The sequence below is a fragment of the Anabas testudineus genome, chromosome 17 (assembly GCF_900324465.2).
Source record: "Anabas testudineus chromosome 17, fAnaTes1.2, whole genome shotgun sequence".
Lineage (NCBI taxonomy): Eukaryota > Metazoa > Chordata > Actinopteri > Anabantiformes > Anabantidae > Anabas > Anabas testudineus.
Window position 1 is genome coordinate 17,870,709 of NC_046626.1, and position 12,665 is coordinate 17,883,373.

A 12,665-nucleotide genomic window follows, 5' to 3' on the forward strand; every position below is an offset into this window, starting at 1 on the left:
GCTGTAAAGAAACAGGTGCAAGTGAGCATTGTGTGTGCTTTTCTCATTTTGACCCAAATCAAATATTTACTCATTTTACAGCTATAACAGTGGAACATTAGTGTCAGCCCGAACACAGAAGAGCTGCTCACTGGTCCTACCCCGACAACAACATCACCAGCATATTATCACTTTATGATGGGGCCGATAGCAACAGCAACTACTGTATAGACACAGGTATTAATTTTCTGGGATGTGGCATTTTTCGCTGCCTTATTCCTGTTCCTAAAAGTTAAATAAATGTTGGAATTATTTTGTTAATATGCCTTGTAGACAACATTATACATGTAGTATAATGAGTTCCTGTCATATTACTGCAAAAGACAAAAACACATCACTGGGCTACATCATTATTGTCTGAGATTTGCAATCCTGACATATCTTTATACAAATTTTTTATATAAAACATAACATTTTATGAGATTGAGGAGCATAAGTGTCTGATCGAGTGAACTAACAAATACATGAGCACAGTTTTTTAGTGTAGAAATACCCACAGGTGCAGTATATTTCTGGTTTGGACAATAAGTTTGCAGAGGAAGAAATTCTCATAAATGAGTTTGGCTCTGCATTAAAGAAACATGTGAATTACTTCACTAGTTATACAACTGTTGCTTGTGTTTTTATAAAAGACATGAGAGACCAGTATCCCAGTAATGGAGAAAGTTGGCCGGAGGGTGAGAGTTTACACTTCTTTAAATAATTTGCGCTTCACGGCCTCCGTTTTCAAAATAGATTAATTCTGTGAAGCCAATTTTGTGAAGTTCGGAGTTTGATAATAAATCATAACTCACTCTGCTTTCAGGTCATTAACCTTTATTTATCCAGAGGAAATTGAATGAGCTCTTTTCTAACAGATGCTGGTTTACATTCTTACAGTTAAACGCATTTCACACCTGGTAAAATTTACAGAATGACTACAGATTTCTACTGGCACGCTCACGGTTTACAACTTATTAATTTTCCCAAGCTATGATTCCTCAAACGGTCCAGGAAAACAAACCTGTAATATTGTTGGTGAAGGTTCTCAGTCATCCAGGTGAGGTTATCTGGAAGATGAGTCATGGCAACTGGACTTCTTTCTTGTTAGATCCATTCTGTCGCTTTCCTTGCTGTCCTTTCAGATTTCTGCTCCAACGTAGAGGATTCAGCTGCAAAGTTTGCAGCAAAATGAAGTTGAGTCAGTCGCCATGACTCAACTTCCAGAAAACCAGCAAATAATAACTAGAGCAACAAGAGCTTATTAATTAAATATGACAAACTCCTGCATTCCTGGATTTTAGCATAAGGACTGAAGGATCTGTGTCGCCAGTGAACACAAAGTCTTTTTAGACTGTTTATTTCATGTTGAACTAGAGCCACAACAAGTAGCCAAAGCAAATCGAGTGTACGGTGAGGCTACAGAAAACAGGTGTACCAAACACCTGTATACGTTAATACAATTAATGGAGGCCACATGGCTGAAAGCTGCCCCCATGATAAGTGTTTCCACATTTTCAAACCACTTCCCTCTGGGATTTTGAATGATGGTTCAGTGTGAGTCTTGCACCTCTTATTTAAGGTCAGAGAGAACAAGGTGCTGATTATAGTGTTTTTCACACAAGTAGAAAGTCCTACACTTAACAGTTGAGCTACTGACATTGACATTGCCCCCATCACTGAAGGAGGCGATGTCAAAGTTGTTGAAGCAGCACCAATACCACAACAGCATTCAGTGGTGATGCCAATGCCACCAAGACGTGTCTAAAGGTCACTGTGCACACAAGGCAGAGATCTGATGCGAGGATTGCAAGGCTCCACCAAAAGTCCAGTACAGAACAGAGTTTGTTTTTGCCAAAGATAAAGATCCACTGAAGTGTTATTTAAATTAAAAATAGTTCCCAGGCCAAGGTTTACTGGGTGAGCATAGTTCTTTAAGTGAACGTCAGCGTCAGCCCTTCACAGATAAAGAGGATAATGATGTAGCTTCTTATTTATTGAAATGTCAGAGGCAGAGTGAATTGATTTCAGCCTTATGCTGAGTGTGAGCTAAGTGTGTGATTTAACCACATGTGGTGTTAGTTTTGGAAAAATCACTCATTACAGGGTCATTCACATAAAAGTCAAGTTACCTTATCAGTGCTGGTGACTGCTTCGACTGTATAAAATCACAGCTGGCTTCGAGTTAACAAAGTCCTGGATTTGTGACAGTCCTATAAGTGCTTTGACGCAGTGCTCTGACCCAGTTTGACCTGAAGTCTTTTAGATGTGTTCAATGTGCCGAATGTGAAAAACTCACAGTTCTGTACTAGTAAAATCCTCTCAGTTATTTTGATGGATTTGATATCACTGATGTGTAACACTCCCTGTTCCACAGTACTGGAGGAGATTTTGCTGCGTGGCTGTAGCCAGAAAAAGTGTCTGGCACTTTGGCACAGATTTCGAGGCAAAGCAAACTTAGGGAGAGCAGGTGAATAACACAGTGTCCCATTGCACAAAATGAGGATGTGTTATGACAATTCAGACATCTCGTCTTCGTTTGAGGATTGAATTACTGTTAATGTTAGACACAGTGATCCTTCCAGGGCTCTTCCTTGATAGTGAGACACATGGAGCTTTTAGAAAATGTGCAATGCTTGCAAGCTAATGGCCAGCAGTGTCTATTTTTACTGGATGGAGCTTAGAGAATTAATTCTGTTATTTTACATACAAACCACTTTTTTTAACATCAGGTGGTATTAATGTTGTGGCTCTAACCAGTCTATGCAGCCTCACAGCAAGCTGCAATGCACTGTGTGGTCCGATACCTGTCCATCAAGGACAACATCAAAGTTTTCTCATGCTGAACCCTGATCACACTTCAAGGTTTGTTTTCACACCCTCCACACCTTCTTCATTTTATGCTAAGCTAATAGATAAACTGTATTTGAACGTCAATAGTCAAACTGTTTGAGATTGTTTTATGGATATTTTTAATCAAGTACAAGTTCTAACTTGATAGTTCTTCCACCACTGGTATACAGCAGGAATTCTTATATAAAAGCATAACAGTAAGTGCAGAAAATAGTTTGTGAGAATGAAACGTGATATGTGATGTGTTATTTTCTTTAGCTGGTGTTAAAATTTCTTCTTTCATCTTTTTGTCTCATTTCCTTTACACACGAGTAAATTTCTCTTTCACTGTTCTAAATCTTGAAAAGCGAGTGTTAAGCTGCCCCCTCTGCCTCCTTCACAGCTCACCTACAGTATCCCTCTGTCCTGTCCTCCTGGCAGACCTGAACATTTACGAGCAGGTGTGGATCTGTGAGAAACTTTGACTGAGCGCAGATGGCAGGAAATTCCAGTGAAATGACAGCGACTCGGTCCAAACCACACAACAGTTTGAGCAGAGCCCATGAACGAGATATAGCAGGGCCAGCAGCAGCTTACGGACTCTACTTGGACTCCTTATCCTGCCAGCGTCTTGAAATAGAAGCAGCTTCACAAGACGTCTGTTTAAACTCTTCGCCGATGGACTCTGGAGTCTGGTGTGGTGGGTACTGACTGACTCCAATGTGTCTTTCCAAACAAATTTTGGGTGGTATTTGGTCTGAGAAACCTAGTGAAAATAGATTGTTTTACATGTAGTGGTTTTTGTAGCCTATGTATGGTGAACCATCAGTATTTTAGCCAATAGGCCAGTCAAGACTATATCAAGCATCACTTTCCAGCAGCACTCCTCCATATTATGTCATGGGAGAATTACTAGCAGACAGTACTGGTAATGGTAATGTGGGAAAATAGTCAAATAATGTACACAGAACCACAACAGGGGAACTCAAATAGCCTGAAATTAAGTCTGGTCCATATAATTAAGCTATTACTCTTGGCTGAATAAACAGTTTGACAATATTAACAATAACAATATTACATTATCACACCAATGAGAGACAAGCGATAACCTTTGCTTGTTAAATTTAGCAGATTATAAGCAGCCTAAAGAAGTCTGCACCCTATGCAGACTCTCTAAAAGTCCAATTGAAGCTCCTTGAATCGTGGATCTCAGTAGCCGTCAGCACTCATGAATCTTCCTGCCAAGTGACCTTAAACCAGTGCTGTTAGTGCCTGAACCCAAGAACAGAAATATAATAATGTCAGAGTCTTGAAACTTGATGTTGCAGCTTATTGATGATGGAGGACAGAAAATAGAAACAGGATGTTGTGGATTGGATATTTTGGTGGGGAGAAAAACATCACCTGTGTATATTTAATTCATTTTAAGTACCAACATATTGGCATCTTCTCATTAATGTTGTATAGAAACATTCAATTATTCAATGAGTCAACTCTTAACCTACCCTGAACGTCTTTCTGTGTGAGGATCCTCTACTAAAACTAAAACTAACCATCTTTTCAACATTTCAGACAGAATGTGCTTCAGTGTTAGCTTTGAACGTGCATAGTCATTCTATCCACTAAGACATGTGATATAACTGTATATACAGTAAAGAGGACCACACCTCAAACATCCCTTTTCCTGTCATGCCTATAAAGACCTTCCTTCTTTGCTCTTATGCTGTGTCTTATCCAACTTGCTGTGCCCCATCTACCATCATCCTGGTTTCTCGTCTGCCTTTCCCCTTTTTTCTGCATCATCTCTTAAAGGGTGGAGGTCTGCTGAGCACAGACACAAAGGTAGCTCCAGGTCAAACCTTTCTCTCACTGCAGCCATCGTCCTGCACCACCATGCCATCCTTCATTCTCATCCTCCGCAATTTTTCTCCAATGTTTTCTCTTCAACAGATAATTCATTTGCCAGGTCACAGTGGAGCTGTAGATCTATTACTACCATAGGCTCATAAAACTGAAGGATGTCATGATAAGCTGTGCTCATAAAATTATTTCAAGCAGTCATTTTCAACAGTTTATACTGACAGGACTTTTGCAACATAAACACCCATGGTGTCACGCTGCTGTGCTACAGCTATGCTGCAACAAACTGGAATAGCATCGTATGTTCTTATGTTGGGTTTGGCTTGATTAGAACTAGTTTGTAAGATGTGTTGTGTGACCACATAAAAAAAAGACAGGCACAGAGGAATGCAGAGTGAAAAGCTGGCTGTGATAAATATGGCTTAAAGACAGGGATAACTGTGCAGTCTCTCCTCAAAAACAGCGTTAGTGTCTCAGTCAGATGTTCACATGAAAAGTGACAGAAAATACTAAAAAAACAAGTTGAAACCCAGGCTCCTCTCTCATCTCTACACAGCTGCCCACTACATAACTGCAAAAAAACAAAACGAAAACAAGACAAAACAAAAAAAACGATGTTGGGAAACAAGAAAATGTTCTAACGGTGCACACGCCATAATTCAATACTGTAGTAACGAGTGGAGATGCACGTGTTAATTCAGTTATTTGAATAGACATGGAGGTGGCTGAGGGAAATCGATGCCTCACTGCCTTCTTTATGCCATACCACTACTAGCAAATCACAACAACTTTCTCCACAGGAAAAATAACCAATATATTTGTGTGAATAAAGCCAAAAAAGAGATAAGCTTATTAAATTACTCTAAAAGCAAATGAATCCATGTGTTTCAAGTTGCAACCGTGACTTTGCAACACGGACATGTATTCAAGCCAAAACAAAACAACACTGACCAACAACTCCCTTTCTGACATTCACTGAAAACGCACATTGTAGTTTCGAGTATAGAGTTCAACATTCCTCCCTGTGTTTCCAGCAGGGCCTCTGAATTCTTTCAGCTTGTTTTTGTACTCAAACTTTGAAATGTAAATTTATTTTCCTCTGAGAGTAGATGCAACGAGAAAAGCTGTGTGTACTACACATCATTAATCGTGACACATCACTTTAACTGCTATATTTGTTATGCTTGTATGTCGGTCTCACTGGCTCCCAGTAATAATATTTAAGCCTAACTGGAACATTTCCCTCTACATCCATCCTTTAGGTCCTCTCTTTTGTACATGTCCCAACACCAACTAACAAAAAACAGCACATCATGTTGCTACTGGCTGTAAATAAATGCACCGTGAGAAGTGTACTGTTAATTTGACATGATAATATTCTCATTTTTCTCGGACTATTACTCTTCTTTGTTGAGTTTATTTAGCAATATGTATGCTGTTATATCGTTTATTGCTTCCGTACTGTTTTAATCAACCTCTGTGCTCTCTTGCTGCCGCAACTCGAACCTCCCACTGAGAAACTCTTGGGAAATAAACTAATTATCTTTATTGCGTTATCCTTCATAAAAGCTTCATCTGCAAAATATGAACTTTTCAAGAATAAAGAACAACAGAGTTTTATCAAGTCGAATTGGATGGTTTCAATGTCAAACTGTATTTGTTTTTTAAAGCTGCCCTGGTCACATTCTATTGTATTTAAAAAAATGAAAGGTTTATTTATATAATTATACGTAATGTGAAAGAGGTCATTTCTACGGACAGTTTCCTTCTTGTGAAATTGTTCTGAGTCTGCTGGGTGTTCACCATCACAGCTTTATAAGGTGATAATAATGTATGTCAGCACTGGGATCCTGCTTGTTTTGTTGCTCCTAAGTGACCAAAAATAATCAGTTATTGCACTTTTTTTTTTCAGAATGACTGCATACTGTTTGTTTTTTTTTCAGTTCATCCAGTGCAACCGAAGAATGTTGGAAGAGTTTGGTAAGCATGTCATTGTGACATTGCGATACTAAAGGCAAATACATTTAAGAACAAGTATGATGAGGTTGAAGTGCTAGTAGAGTGATATCGTGTCATTTATGATGGGTTTATAAGCTGTGATTAATGACTTTGTTACTGTAATTACTATTTGTTGGTAGATCACATAGAAGCAATTAGGTTTGCAAAGTTTAGAAACCTTTGTAGTCTCATCAGTCTGATCACTAATAACTTCTGGAACAGAGCTGCAGGACATCTGGACTAAAATCTGTTTATAAACCAATTATTAACATCTACAGCTGCAGTTTGACTTTGACCTAATGTGCATGAACAAATGTGCATTTGCATTCACTCCCCTATCGGAAAAAAACAACACATAAACTAACAAGAGTCTCTTCACAAAAGTCTGCACGACACACTTTAGTATGAAAGTACACATCAAACACCGCCCTGCTTACCTGGATGCGCTCACAGCTGCACAGCTTGTGTAGACTAGAGCATTCAGTGATAAAAAGGTTGGTACAACCATCACAGATTTTGATCCACGTCTCATTTTTTCCTGATCATCTCTCTAATGTTTTTGTATTAATGTAAAATGATCAGGGTCACCTGGACCACCTGCAACTTTCAACTAATGATGCATCAACTCGATCAAACGTCTTCTTTGACGTACTACCTGTACTTTTAAGTCAATTTTGATACATAAAGTATACAACTATTACTATTATACTATACTGCTAGTACATAACTCTTATACTGTTGCTACTTTACAGTTTCCAGCTCTGTCCAACACTAAAAAAGTGAATCATTCAATCAAGAAGCAGATGAAAGGTTTGCATGCACTTAAATATGGATTCAAAATCAAACCAAACAGCGTACACACATACACGCACATTTCTTTAATACATTTGTTTTTCATTTATGTATTGTGAGAATGACCCTAAGCAAGGATCTGGAGTTCATAATCATCATGTAAAGACAAACTACCCTCTGTGTATTAACTGAAGCTTTTATAACCTCACTAATTCACTGGACTGCACAAAAAAGAAAAGTTCTAGGCGGTTTAATAATTTCCCAAGTAAACACGATTTTAAAATACATTAGCTTGCAGTTAATACACACCAGAAACAATGTTGAAACTGTTACCTCTGATACTTGCAGCGGGTCATATTACCCCGCTGTGTCACTCTTGGGTGTTGCAAAAGAGCATGCACCTCTGGCCAGGAATAACATCTCTGAACCAAACCAAAATGAGCTCTGCTTGTTGGGCAGTCACTGTTAATGTCCGTGAAAGGTATGTAGGGACCGGGCAGCTGAGAAAAACAAGTGACGACCCGTTTGATCAGCATGCTAGGAACACAGGGACCGCTGTCAGGCTACGACAGTGCAAAGTGGCATGAGATGGGTTCTGACAAATTCTGACTCCGGGCTGTTTTTTTAGAGGCATAGTAACAAATATTTACGTCAAAGAAAGCAAATTTGTTTCTTGCCTAACACTAATGCCTCCCATATGATCAGTGTTTCTTTGTGACTTTGAACCCTTAATTAAATACATTAGGTCATCCTGCTCTACGTAATGTAAACACAAGTATTAAAGAGGCATTAGTAACAAACCCATGACTTTAAATGACCTCTGTTGGTCACCACAGAGAACTGCAGGCTCAGGTTTTAGTAAAACCTCCAACAAAAGAACAGGTGTTTCCATTAGCTGCATTATAATTACATTTACTGTGAAAGCTTCATACTCGAAAGAGCATGAGTAACTCTTCTGTAGCCATGAAAATAACTGCTTTTATTCTTTCTTTGCTCTGCAGCTAACTGCTTTAAAGATTTTATTGGGTACTTTTACAAATGGTGTTTTTAATTTTCTGACATTTGTGTTTTTTATTTTGGGAGTTTTCTAGTGAAGAAAAAAAAGTTCTGCATGTTGGGAAATACTCACATTAAATTGAGAAGATTAGAACCACCCTCGTGAGTAAAGGAAATCATTTAAAGCTGGTTAAAATGAAAGTGATTAACTGAATGAAAGGAATTTGAATAATTAGCTCAACAAATGTAAAAACATTTCACTACGAATTTGCTGAATTAACTGAACTCATCTTACAGTGGCCACAGACCATGGATATATTGTTTTGACACAGTTTTAGTATTTGATGCCCTGGGTGGATTTATTTCAGATCTCTACATCTAGATTGAATACCAAAAGTTGCATATTGTGGTTTTAACACGAAGAAGCTTCTGGAGGTGTGCCATATCATACCGTCCATGATAACAACAATATAAATTTTAACATACGACACATTTACAACCCTTAGTATGCACAACAACAGCAGAGTGTCAGCCTCCAGTGACGACTTACTAACTGAAAATTGAGCTACTTCTTAAATAAGGAGAAATCAAATCGAATGTTCCCATAGATTTTCAGTAAGGAGGTTACTCGAGTAAGTAAAAAAAAGAGGTTTTCTCTGTGTAACATGGTTACTAAGTGTATGTAAACACAGTTAAGGAGAGTAGGACTGAAACTGCCTTTTTTTAGCTTGTGCTAATAAATGCTGCTGCCTGCAACCTGCAATCAAAGATGAATCTTTCTCCTGTTAGAGTCACTTTGTACCAAAGTTTGTGCAAAGGTAAGTTGTGAGCCTGCTCCCAATAACTTATCTAATCGAAGTGCATGATAGTTAGTTGGATACCCTTCTTAAAATGTATTAAAACCATGCAATATGTTTGCAAATTGAGTAAACTCCCAGGAGATCATTTAATTTAACTTCAAAAGTTAAAAGTCTTCCAAATTAGATGACAGAATATGCTATTAGAGCACCTTAAGTTGCAGTTGAGCATTTTTATATGGGTGACCAGACAGAGGCCAGAACCTGTGTTTTCATTAATTCTAAAACTCTATGTCTGTCTTAGTCCATGAATTTTGAGAGGAGCTGCTGCATCTGTTGCATCATCATGATTCCTAAGTAAGATTTAACATTATCTATGTGGTGGCCAAACTTTAGTTGCTCCTGAGCATTACCTCATTTCATTGTTGTTTGCTTCTTTGGATTTATATTTCACCTTGTTCATGCATACAGTACTGCACATTCTTCTCCACCATGTTCTATGATCACGGAGGTGTGTGCTTGTTTCAGATTCATTCTGCAGCATGAGAATGAGCCCAAATGTCCAGCCACATAATAGAGTCATAAAGAAGAGTCTTCAGAGACAAAACCTAGTAGTCTTGTCTCTGTGGTCAGTCAGTGAATGAAAGTGACAGAGGATATAAAGGAAATCTAAGTCAAATTACTGTGGCAAGTTCTCCAAATGATTGAAACCTTCTTTCCACATCCTTTTATTCTGTTTATTTTTTTATGAAGTTAACTGTCAAAAACTAATTGTGTTCATTTTGAAAGTAGTACATGCAGCGATAAATTGTTGGAAACTCTTAAGCTATACAACTTCCATGCAGAACTTCAAGGTTCACACTTTCACTTGTAACCCAATGACATATTTTGAAACTGCAGTTTACATCTTGCAAAGTCAGCAATAATAACAATCCACTAAAACTGAAATGCTTTTGTTATTTTATTCCCCTGGTGTGAAATCAAGGCGAACATACACTGCCAGGGCAAACAAATATTTTAGGGTGAAACAAATCTTGGCTCGCTGCTGTCTCTCGCTCGTAGCGCCATTCTCCATCTGCGCACTTGAACAAACAATCTGAGCATCTGGTGAAATAATTGGTGAGTCATTCCTATTGATCAACAACCTGATCAACCTCCCAGAGGCACAATACGATAATTAAATGCTTTTTCATGTACAAACCGTGTTTACTGACGTTTTAATAGCCACATATATAAGATTAAATGAAGTAACTGATGAAGTTAACTGCGACTCAGCCCTCGTTGCACTCACCTCTGTGTAATGGGAAAACTGGCTTAGACCTGCAAGTATAAACCTTGATTCCCCAGCACAAGCTCCATGTCAGTGATACCATGAGACTAATGATTAAAACAAGCCTCCTCATCTGTTTGACTTTCAGTAAGCCAGATTTCCACCCCCTGCGCAGCACTTTTCATTCCAACTACATTACATAAATCAGTGGACTGCAGAGGAGTGGAAAGGAAGAGTCCCTTAAGTAATAAGGGGGAAAATATCACAGGGAACCATTTGGGTAAGAGTTCACTACAGTATATAGCTGCATATCTATTAATTGCCTTCCTCAAATCCTTGTTGCACAATCAAAACAAGTTCTTGTGTAATCAAAGATGCTGAGGTACAGTTAGAGATGAGAATCACAAAAAGAAAAAAACCCAAAAAGCTTCTATCTAGGGACATTTTTCCTCATTTATCATATTTCTGACAAGTTTGTGGTTTTAAAGTATTGCTGCACATCTACATCCAACAAACAATGGCTCATGTGTCAGCTGGAGTCCGTGTGCCTGCTAACAGGGTTACAAACATTTACAGTGATGTATTATATCACTGCCTCAACAACTAAAGCAGTTGTAGCAGGTTGTGTGTTGATCTACGTGATAAGAACAACACTAAATCTGCATGAAGACGATTTCTGCAAATGTGTAAAACACAACGCGCATCACATGGTAACGTGCTCATCCACACAATTCACTGTTCCTGCAGGGAAACGCATTAAAAACACATTTTAAGTGAAGTCCAGTTGCGTCTGAAGCGCTGTACTCACTGCTTTGTGTCCAGTCATAGTTCATCGTCCGGTGGAAGGTCTTTCCTTCGCGATAGCTGCCTGCAGATTGGGCTCCCCACTGTCTGTGCAGCGCGCTCCGCACCGCGAGCATCTGCTTCGCTGCGTGCGTGCGTGTGCGCGCACACGCACTCCGTTTTTCTTTCTGATTGAACAGAGGATGGGATGCAGCCAATATATTGTGGAACACTTATGTGGGCCTCAATGTTTTTGGCACTTGGAGTATCCCTCCACTCGAAAACATGCTGTGCTTATATTTTACTTAATGTCCTCAGTTTTCAGGTCTGGACGATGTTTGTGAAGAGTTTAACAGGACAAGGAAAGTTTGTCTGAGCTCACCTTAACACTAGAATATGTGCACATAGGAGCATCATTTGTAACATCTCAAATATGTTGGAAGTTAATAGGAGAAAACTTTAAAAAGTCAACTTTATGCACATGTTCAAAAATCCATTTTTCACTGAGAAGAGGAAATGGTGATGTGCTTTTAAGAATTTGTAATAATTTCAACATTATTTTTCTCTTTTTACGTCAGTTGTTCAATTGTTCACTGTAAAAGAAGATGATGAAACATCAGTGATCATTCAAAGTTAACTTCAAATGTCTAACTTTGTCTGACCAAGAGTCAAAAACACAAAGATATTAAGTTTACTATGAAATAAAAGTGGAAGTTTCACATTTCAGAAAGTGAATTTATGGTATTTTCTGTGTAAAGACAAAACATTTTTGACACTTTCCTTGGCTTGGCTTCTGGCTGCCTGTGAAAATAATGAAAGTGCATGATACAGCGGTGACTGACAGGAGCCCAACCACAATTAATGTGGAGGGTTATTTATGTTAAATCTGTTCATTCACAACATTTCAGAAACAAACATTGTACTTTTGACTTTTGACTTTACTGCGAGTATCTGACAGCATTAGTTACGACAGTAGTAAGATTTTACATGCAAAACATTAAACTTATTCTAAAATCTATTACAGTATATCATGATTTATTGCGGCATCTTATTTTATTTCCTTCTCTGCGTGACTCTCACCGGTTGTCCCCTTCTCATTTCGGGAATGGTTCCCTTCTCGGTTTGGTCTCTACCTGTGTTTCCCTGCAGATTCATCTCATCTCATCAGCACTCATCTCTTACACCTGTACCTCATTGTCTCCGCCTCTCACCTGCTAAAGAAAACCCTTTGTGCCTCTTTCCTAGTTATGTCTTCCTGCCTATCAGTGCAGCCTGACAGGTTGTCATGCATCACGTCCAAATTTTGATGATCTTGTTTG

General features: G+C 38.6%; 1 protein-coding gene across 1 annotated transcript in view; it reads right to left on the bottom strand.

The window, feature by feature from the left end:
* Positions 1-11,488, bottom strand: part of LOC113172449 (zinc finger protein GLIS1) — a 35,083-nt gene extending 23,595 nt beyond the window's left edge. The window contains exon 1 of the mRNA XM_026375420.2: positions 11,372-11,488. The gene's annotated coding sequence lies outside the window, so the exon portion shown is untranslated. The remainder of the gene's footprint in view (positions 1-11,371) is intronic.
* Between the last annotated feature and the right edge of the window lie 1,177 nt (positions 11,489-12,665).